Source organism: Macaca thibetana, chromosome 17, assembly GCF_024542745.1.
Source record: "Macaca thibetana thibetana isolate TM-01 chromosome 17, ASM2454274v1, whole genome shotgun sequence".
NCBI classification, from domain to species: Eukaryota; Metazoa; Chordata; class Mammalia; order Primates; family Cercopithecidae; genus Macaca; species Macaca thibetana.
Genome location: NC_065594.1, coordinates 24,255,513 through 24,264,238, shown reverse-complemented (window position 1 = coordinate 24,264,238; position 8,726 = coordinate 24,255,513). Strand labels below are relative to the sequence as shown.

Sequence of the window (8,726 nt, the reverse complement as noted above, 5' to 3'; positions counted from 1 at the left end):
ATGGCCAGCCACCTCATGCCCAACAACACTGCCAAAATGCCCATCCTGAGGCTGGGCACCTGGGAGTCCCCTCCAGGCCAGGTCACCGAGGTTGTGAGGGTGGCAATCGGCACTGGGTACCACCACACTGACTGCACCTACACCAGAATGAGCATGAGGTGCAAGTGGCCCAGGAGAAGCTCGGGGAGCAGGTGGTGAAGGGTGAGGACCTCTTCATCGTCACAAGCTGTGGTGCACATACCATGAGAAGGGGCTGGTGAAAGAAGCCTCCCAGAAGATATTCAGCGACCTAAAGCTGGACTATATGACCCTCTATCTTATTCACTGGCCAACTGGCTTTAAGCCTGGGAAGGAATTTTTCCCATTGGATGAATCAGGCAACATGGTTCCCAGTGACACTGACATGTGGACACATGGGCAGCCATGGAAGAGCTGGCGAAAGCTTTTGGCATCTCCAGCTTCAAACATCAGCAGGTCGAGAGGATCTTAAACAAGCTTGGCTCAAAGTATAAGCTGGCAGTTAACCAGATTCAGTGTCACCCGTACCTAACTCAGGAGAAGTTAATCCAGTTCTGCTGGTCCAAAGGTATCACAGTGACTGCCTGTAACTGCCTTGGCTCTCCAGACAGGCCTTGGGCCAAGCCCAAGGATCCTTCCCTACTGGAGGATCCCAGGATCAAGGCAATCACAGTCAACCACAATAAAAGATTCTGATCCAGTTCCCCATGCAGAGGAGCTTGGATTCCAGATTCTGAGCTTGGAGCCCAGATTCTGATCCGGTTCCCCATGCAGAGGAGCTTGGTGGTGATCCCCAAGTCTGTGACACCAAAATGCATCACTGGGAACTTCAAGGTCTTTGACTTTGAACTGAGCAGCCAAGATATGACCACCTTACTCAGCTACAGCAGGAACTGGAGGCTCTGTGCCTTGGTGAGCTGAGCCTCCCACAAGGATTACCTCTTCCATGAAGAATTTTGAGGCTGTGGATGCTTGCTTGTCCACAAGTGACCTACACCTGTTTTTCCTGCCTCATTTTTTCTTGCAAATATATATGGCCTGTGTCACTCAGAGGTGGAACAGCAACCTGAAGACAGACCATTGAGGGCTTGCCTAGCTTGATGTTGGGTTTGGAGAGCAGTACCCACAGAGCGGAAGTCTCTTCCAGTTTTCTTTGCCCTTATTTTTGCCCAGCTGGGCAAAATACAACTTGAATAACCTTTTCTGACCAAGGAAAAGCAAGATCTACAAAGTCAAAATAGTGCCACTAATAGTAGAGTTTTGATGCTTGGAACTGTAATCCTTTCAGCAAGACTTCTCTTTGCCTCAAATAAAAATGCTCTTGTGAAAAAAAAAAACAAAAAACCACAACATTTTGAGCACAGCTTCCTACAGGTATATTTCTTAATTAAAAAATTTGATGCTTTTCCTATTATTATTATAGTACACATATTATAAAGCATACTCAAAAATGAAATTTTAACAGGATAAACAAAGATGAAATAATCTTAGAATGTTATCTTATTCATTAATAATACAAAATCTTTTGCTTTCACAAAAATTAATTATCAGTAGTACTATTTGTAATGAACACAGTGTCATTAACTGTGGTTATCTCTTAAAATCTTAATTTAACCCAGTGAAGCAAAAGTCAGCTTCTAAGTTCAATTTACCTGGATTTTTGGATTTAATGACTCTCTGTTATCACTGAAAAGGGTACCTCACAGAGATCTGTAGATTTAAATGGAAAAGTACATTACTGACTGTAATTTCTAAGTCACAATACTCAATGTACAGTCCCCTCCTCAAACAATGCAAAGGTTTTTGCTAAAATTTCCACACAAAATTTCTATCTTTCCTCTTGTCAATGGTTATTCTTCAATACTCATTGATTGAGATGTTGAAAACATTCTGGAATTAGACAGTGGTAGTGGCTGCACAAATTTGTGAATAGACTAAAAACCACTAAGTTGTATACTTTAAAAGGTGGGGTATTTTGAATTTTTATTTTTATTTCAATAGTTTTTGGGGTACAGGTGGTGTTTGGTTACACGGATAAGTTCTTTAGTGGTGATTTCTTTGATTTTGGTGCACCCATCGCCCGAGGAGTGTACCCAGTATGTAGTCTTTTATCCCTCACTCTCCTCCCAGCCTTCCGCTGTGAGTTTCCAAAGTCCATTATATCATTCTTATGCCTGTGCATCCTCACTTATAAGTGAGAACATACAATATTTGGTTTTCCATTCCTGAGTTACTTCGCTTAGAATAATGGCAGAATAATGGCCTCCAACTCCATCCAAGTTGCTACAAAAGACATTACTTCATTCCTTTGTATGGCTGAGAAGTATTCCATGGTGTATATATACCACATTTTCTTCATCCACTTGGTTGATGGGTACTTAGGCTGGTTTCCTATCTTTGCAATTGCAAATTGTACCACTATAAACACGCGTGTGCATGTGTTGAAAAGGGGGGGATTTTATGATATGCAAATTATATCTCTATTTTTTAAATAATCATCAGAAGATTTTTGACAAATGGGTCAAAACCCAGTGAAACTTTTTTTAGAAGATTTTAAAACGGATTAGAAATTTATCTCTCCAATTGTCTTCACTATGAAGATATGAAAGTTTTTATAGGTTAACTTCTCATATCACTTGGGCAATAAATGCATAGAATGATGGAAATGTTTCTAAGCATCCATTTTCAAAACATTCTTGTTATTAAATAAGTTTCTTCCAAAAAAAAACCCGAACTCCCTCACTCATTGTTAAAACACCATCTTTACTAGGAAGGAAAAAAAGTAATGTGCCTTATTTTTCTCTTCAAAATGGCTCCTAAATAAGAGGCTATTAACAGCCACTTGGCACCATAAGAAAAGGTCAGCAAATTTAGAACACTTGTCTTTTTGTAAAAACAGATGACTGCAAACAAGAGATCTTCATGATCATTCTATCTTGGTGCAAAGTATTTCAAAGGTCTTCTCATGTGACTCTCTCACTGTTGTTGTTGTTGTTGTTGTTGCTGTTGTTGCCTGAGACAGGGTCTTACTCTGTCACCCAGGCTGGAGTGCAATGGCATAATCATGATTCACTGCAGCCTTGACTTACCGGACTCAAGTGATCTTCCCTCCCCAGTCCCCGAGGTAGCTGGGACGACAGGTGTGCACCACCACTTCCAGTTAATTTTTTTAAATTAATTTTATTTATTTATTTGTTTATTGGTGAGGAATAATACATTTATTCAATGGAATGAGTAAAGTAAAAAATATTTGATACCCTTTCCATCCTACATGTTTTAAAGTATTTTTTGCATAACAACAGCACATCCATTGTGAATTTAAGTAGAGATGGGATCTTGCTGTGTTGCCCAGGCTGGTCTCAAACTGCTGAGCTCAGGCGATCCTCTGCCCTGGCCTCCCGAAGTGCTGGGATTACAGGCATGAGTCATCACATCAAGCCAGCTCTCTCGCTTTTTAAAATCAGATTAATTGCATCTGTGATCTCCTGTAGCTCATTCTGCACTTCCGACTTCAACTGCTCTGCAGCAATAGTTTGCCTGTGAGTTACCACCCAGCAAATCAATTTCCCAAGTGATGCTGTCTCCATACTGCTATCCAGCATCCTCTTTTTAATTCCAGTGAAAGCTACCACTCCATCAAATGTCATTTGAAACAATTGTTCCATGAGAACATGGTTTCTTGTAGAGAAGTTATTTACAATTGAGAACACATCTTTTCTGGCATATTTTCTATAACTGGTTCACCAAATAACAGCACTTGTTATGTTTTATTATCTAAGCAGAAGCTACATTTGTACTTCACCCAGCTGTAAAGCAAGCACTACTTGATTTGTTTCCATACTTGTTTCTTTAAAGTTTTCTCTGCATCTATCAGCAATATTGGCTGGCTGAAGATATTTTCATTCAATCATTCAAAAAGGATATTTTGAGTATTTTGTATGAGCTAGTCACTGTTACAGGTGCTGAGGAAGTAATGAACAAAATTAAGTTTTCATGGAGCTATGTTCCTATGAGGGACAACAGACAAAGAGCAAATTTTTTAAAAAATCTAACTTATATCAGGGGTGAGTGTTCCAAAGAAAAGTTCAACTGGTTCTGGGGACAGAGAGTGATAGGGTAAGACATTTCAGATGATGAGGAAGACCACGCTAAGGAGGTGAGGTCTGAGCAAAGGCCTGAATATGTGGAGGGGTAAGCTGTAGATTATCTGTATCCAGCAGAGGGAGCAGCAGCAGGGGACAGACCCCCAGGCAGGAGTTTCCTGGGTGGGACTGACCCACGGGAAGCCAGTTGACTGGAAGCAGAAAGGATGGGGAAGTGGGAGGACCAGAGGACAGAGGGCAGCCTGGGAGAGGTCATGCAGGGCTTTGAGGACTAGGGTAAGGATGATGGATTTCATTCTGAGCAGGACAGGAAACCAGGGTGGGGGACTCAGCAGAGCGCAACACAGTCTGACTTAGGTTTAAGAAGATTTCTCCAGCCTACTGTGGAGAAGAGACTGAAACATGGCAGGACAGGAACAGGGGACCAATTTCAATTGTCCAGATAAGAGATGAACTGAAATGCTAGTGGTGAGAGAGTGGGACATCGAAAGATTTGGACATATTTCGACATAGAACCCATGAAATTAGCTGACAGCTTTGGATACAGGATCAGAGAGAAAGAAGATAGGACACACATGGTTTTTAACGTAAACACTTGAGGAAGGCAGGAGCCACTTGTGGAGGAGGAGACTGAGGGAGAGACAAACAGCAGTGATCAAGAGCTCAGTTTGGATGCGTGAAGCTGCAGAAGACTAGAGATCCCAGGAAGGTGTCAAGAAACCAGTCCCTTGTAAGAGTCAGGCGTTACAGGGGAGGCATTTGGAATGGAAATACAAATTTATACAAATACAAATTTGTCAGTATATTAAAAGCCTCATCACTATATTTTTTCATGCATTATTTCAGCTGTATTTATTGCAGTAGGAAGAACAAGTATTTCCTGTGGTCGTATGTACCTTTTTTTTTTTTTTTCCCACTACTAAGAAACCTCAAAAGAGGCATTTAAGCACTTTCCATTACACTAATTAACATTTTGAGAGATACTACACTGAATAGTACATGATTTTAGGTCAGTTAAAAAAATATTGCAGATATTTTTATTGTCTTTTTCAATGCATAATGGCTTCAATTCTTGTTAGCCAATATCTCAAGACGTCACACAGTTAGGTGAGGGGTGTCATTAATGATTGTGGCTGTAAATTTGTATTTATACATCTACTGAGCAACTTCACTGAAAAGGAGATAGTTCTGAAAGCAAAACTGTCACTGCGGCCTTTTCTCTTGTATACTCATGCCTGCCTTACCATTACATTCAACCCACCCTCTCTTTGCTGAGATCATCTTAAATCACATGTCCATTTTGCAGTGACTTGCTAAGACCAGACAACATCATCCATAAATCCACTTTGCCTGACACGTGTAAACTGCCATCCCTCATTGCAATGTGCAACAAGGGAAAGGTGGCACCCTCAACCTCTTGAGGAATTTGGTTTTTCTCAGGACGCTCCCCTTCCCTAACAAAAATGTGACCACTATTCACTCCACATGAAGGTGCCAATGCCTGTCCATGCGTTATACATGAGCAGACTTTAGAGCTTAGTGTCTAACTTTAGAGAAAATAAACATAAACAGAACTTATAATATTTCCTTTTTTTTTTTTTTTTTTTGGAAACAGGGTCTTACTCTGTCACCCAGGCTGGAGTGCAGTGGCATGATCTTGGTCCACTGCAGCCCCAACATCCCAGGCTCAAGCAATCCTCCCACCTCAGCCTCCTAAGTAGCGGGGACCACAGGTGTGCACCACCACGCCTGGCTAATTTTTTCACTTTTTGTAGAGATGGTACAATATTTTCTTCCACATCTCAGTGAATCACCTTGTGCATCCTTTGGAGCTCACATTCAGGGCTCACCCTCTGGTCTGGCCCTTTTCACTGTCAAAGAAGGTGACAAATAAAGCTGCTACCATGTCAGAATGAGGATTGGCCCCAGCTCCTGGGCGAACAGAATTCCCATTAACACCCTGATTCTCACACACCCCAGTGATACAGAAGAATGAAAGATCAAGTTGAGTTCCTACTCTTAAAAAAGAAAACATTAAAAAACAAGTGTCTTTTGTTAAACTTTAAAGGCTTACTTATAGACTAGCAAAAAATGGAAATTGTGCTAATAATGTTCTTTCCTGGGGCAATTGCTATTAAGTTGTTTTTGTAGGCTCGTCCAAACCTAACTGAAGAAAAAGTTTATTTTTACCTGTCTTTGTGGCCTTCTTAGTAAAATTGGCTATTCAAGGTGGATTAGGAACCTGAACTTCTTTCCTGAGGAGAGTTTCACACCAAATGTAAAAAAGAGAAAATGATTTAGAAATTATTTAAGCAATTTCTGATTATCTTTTAGAAGTTATCTTTTAGAAATTATCTTTTTTATTTAATACTCTATCTGAAACTGAAAACTTCGAGTTTTACTTAGCAACAAAATATGCAATGTTCCCTCTTCAGAAACACTAAGTCAACATAAGGTAAAAGACCTTTATTTCTCAGTAAAACTGAGATTTGAAGTGGTGGCAAGCATGTGAATGACCCTCCTAAATTTTCTCGCCCCAAATTACTTGGCTGCTAATCAACATAGGCAGCTCCACATTTCTAGGACGTCCCTTTCTCTTATTATTCACAGAAATCCAAACTGGAGAACATGTTCAGTGAAGCAACCAGAGCTAAATCATTTTTGAAATGCATTAGCCAGCACTGGCCGCAAATTAATTTAACACCAGTCACACATGTCTGGGTGATTTTTCCCTGAAAGGTGGCGTGAGTTGATTGGACCCCAGGAGGAACGCTGCGCTGAATGGCTCAAGATTTACTATTAACCACGCACTACACAGAGAAGGCTGCGTGTCACCAAGGCCTCTATGGAATTAGGGGGACCTGCCAACAAACCAGTGCAGAGCCTGTAAAAGTCAGATAGAAGGAGGATGAGACATGATTTGGATATTTTTCCAAGAAGCAAGACTCAGTTCATTTAGAAGAGTTTCCTTAAGGATAAAGGAAGCATCCAGAACCTACTCTAAGAAAGGGAAATGGCTTCATGCTTTCCTCTCCCATTCCCATACTTGCAGGAAAATCAGATTTCCTCATGGTCCTGTCATTTTCTCAGGCCGGAGCAGAGGGACACTTCACCACCGCCCCCCTCCCTGCCCCTGCCCCAATCTCAGTGGGCTTAGCAAGACAAGAAGCAGACTCCAGCTTCGGAGAGATGGGCAGGAGACTCGTTTGGCCCGGTTCAGCTACTACCTTAGCTGTAGATCTTGAACAAGTTTCAAAAATGAATGGAAGTAGCTTTTTATGAGTCTGGGCCTGATCTCCTGAGTGCCCCTCCAGAGCTGCTCCCTGCCCTTCCCTGCCCCAGAAGGCTGACCTGTGAGCCCCTTTGGGCTGCTGATGGCTGTGCTCCCACCTAGACTCAAAAAGCAAAGGGAGTGGCTATCAGAAAATGGAAGAAGAGAGTAAAGAAGTCAGTGCTCCCTTGAGAGAAGCAGTGGCTTCAAGTAAAAGGCCACTGCCAGCAATATGGACAGGAGACAGGGAAATGCTAGAAGAGGGTGGTTCCCCAGCAAAAGCCCCACCCTCAAGCCTGGACACCTGTGGCCCTAAATGAGAACGGGCATTCCTGTTTTTGCACCCAAAAAGTGGTCTTTTGGTCTGCCATGCCCCCTATCCTGTACCCGTAGAAACCCTACCCCAGGCTCCAGCCCAGCAGAGGAGGAGACGAGACAAGCAGATGAACTCGGAATGGTGCTCCAGAGAAAGAGAGAGGAGGGGAACGTCTGAACTCAAGAGGAGTTCAGCCAGGGTGGTCAGAGAGCAGTCTGGCTGCTGGACAGCCCACTCCCAGGGAAGATCATCTTCCCACTCCATCTCTCGTCCTTCCAGCTCCCTATCCATCCTGCTGAGAGCCACCTCCACCACGCATTAAAACCTCGCATTCATCCTTCCAGCCTGTGTGTGACCTGATGCTTCCGGGACGCTGGGCAAGAGCTCAGGATACAGAAAGCTGTCACAACGGCCCTCTGCCTTGAGAAAAGGCAGAGGGTCCAATGAGCTGTTTAACACTTAAAGCCATGGCAAGGCTAAGAAAATATTGTAACATCGGGGTTGCAGGCACCCACCCCAAGACACTACCATGGGGCCGGAGCCCAAAGTGCCCACCCCAACCTCTGCACCTGCCCATCTGAGTGCTCCCCCTCCCGCGAGAGGTTTGAGCAGCGGTGGCAACCGAACAGGTCTCCTGCGAGGGGATCAGGGAACTCTCCCATTTTACTAGCCCACAGAGATGAAGACGCCACGGGGAGTGTGGGGAGAGTCAGGAGATGTGTACCATGACTGCATCATCTTCCCACCCTCTGCTCTCCTGTTGAGGGTTCCCACTGATCAAATCCAAGAAGCCAGAGGGGAAGAGAGTTCCTCAATGTAATCAGTGTCCTGGAGCAAAGAGAGGAAAGGAGATGACCCAGGAGCAAATAGAAGACAACTAGCACAGTTCCCAAATGTGAGAAACTGATTACAGCAGAATTGACTTGAGGCACATTTTAAATACACACACGAATTCCTCAGACTCCCCCACTCCAAATTTCAGAGTTAATACTGTCAGGGGTGGGACCTAAATAATTTA

General features: G+C 43.1%; 1 pseudogene; it reads left to right on the top strand.

Moving 5' to 3' along the window:
• Positions 1 to 978, top strand: LOC126940379 (aldo-keto reductase family 1 member B1-like; annotated as a pseudogene).
• The last annotated feature ends 7,748 nt before the right edge of the window (positions 979 to 8,726 follow it).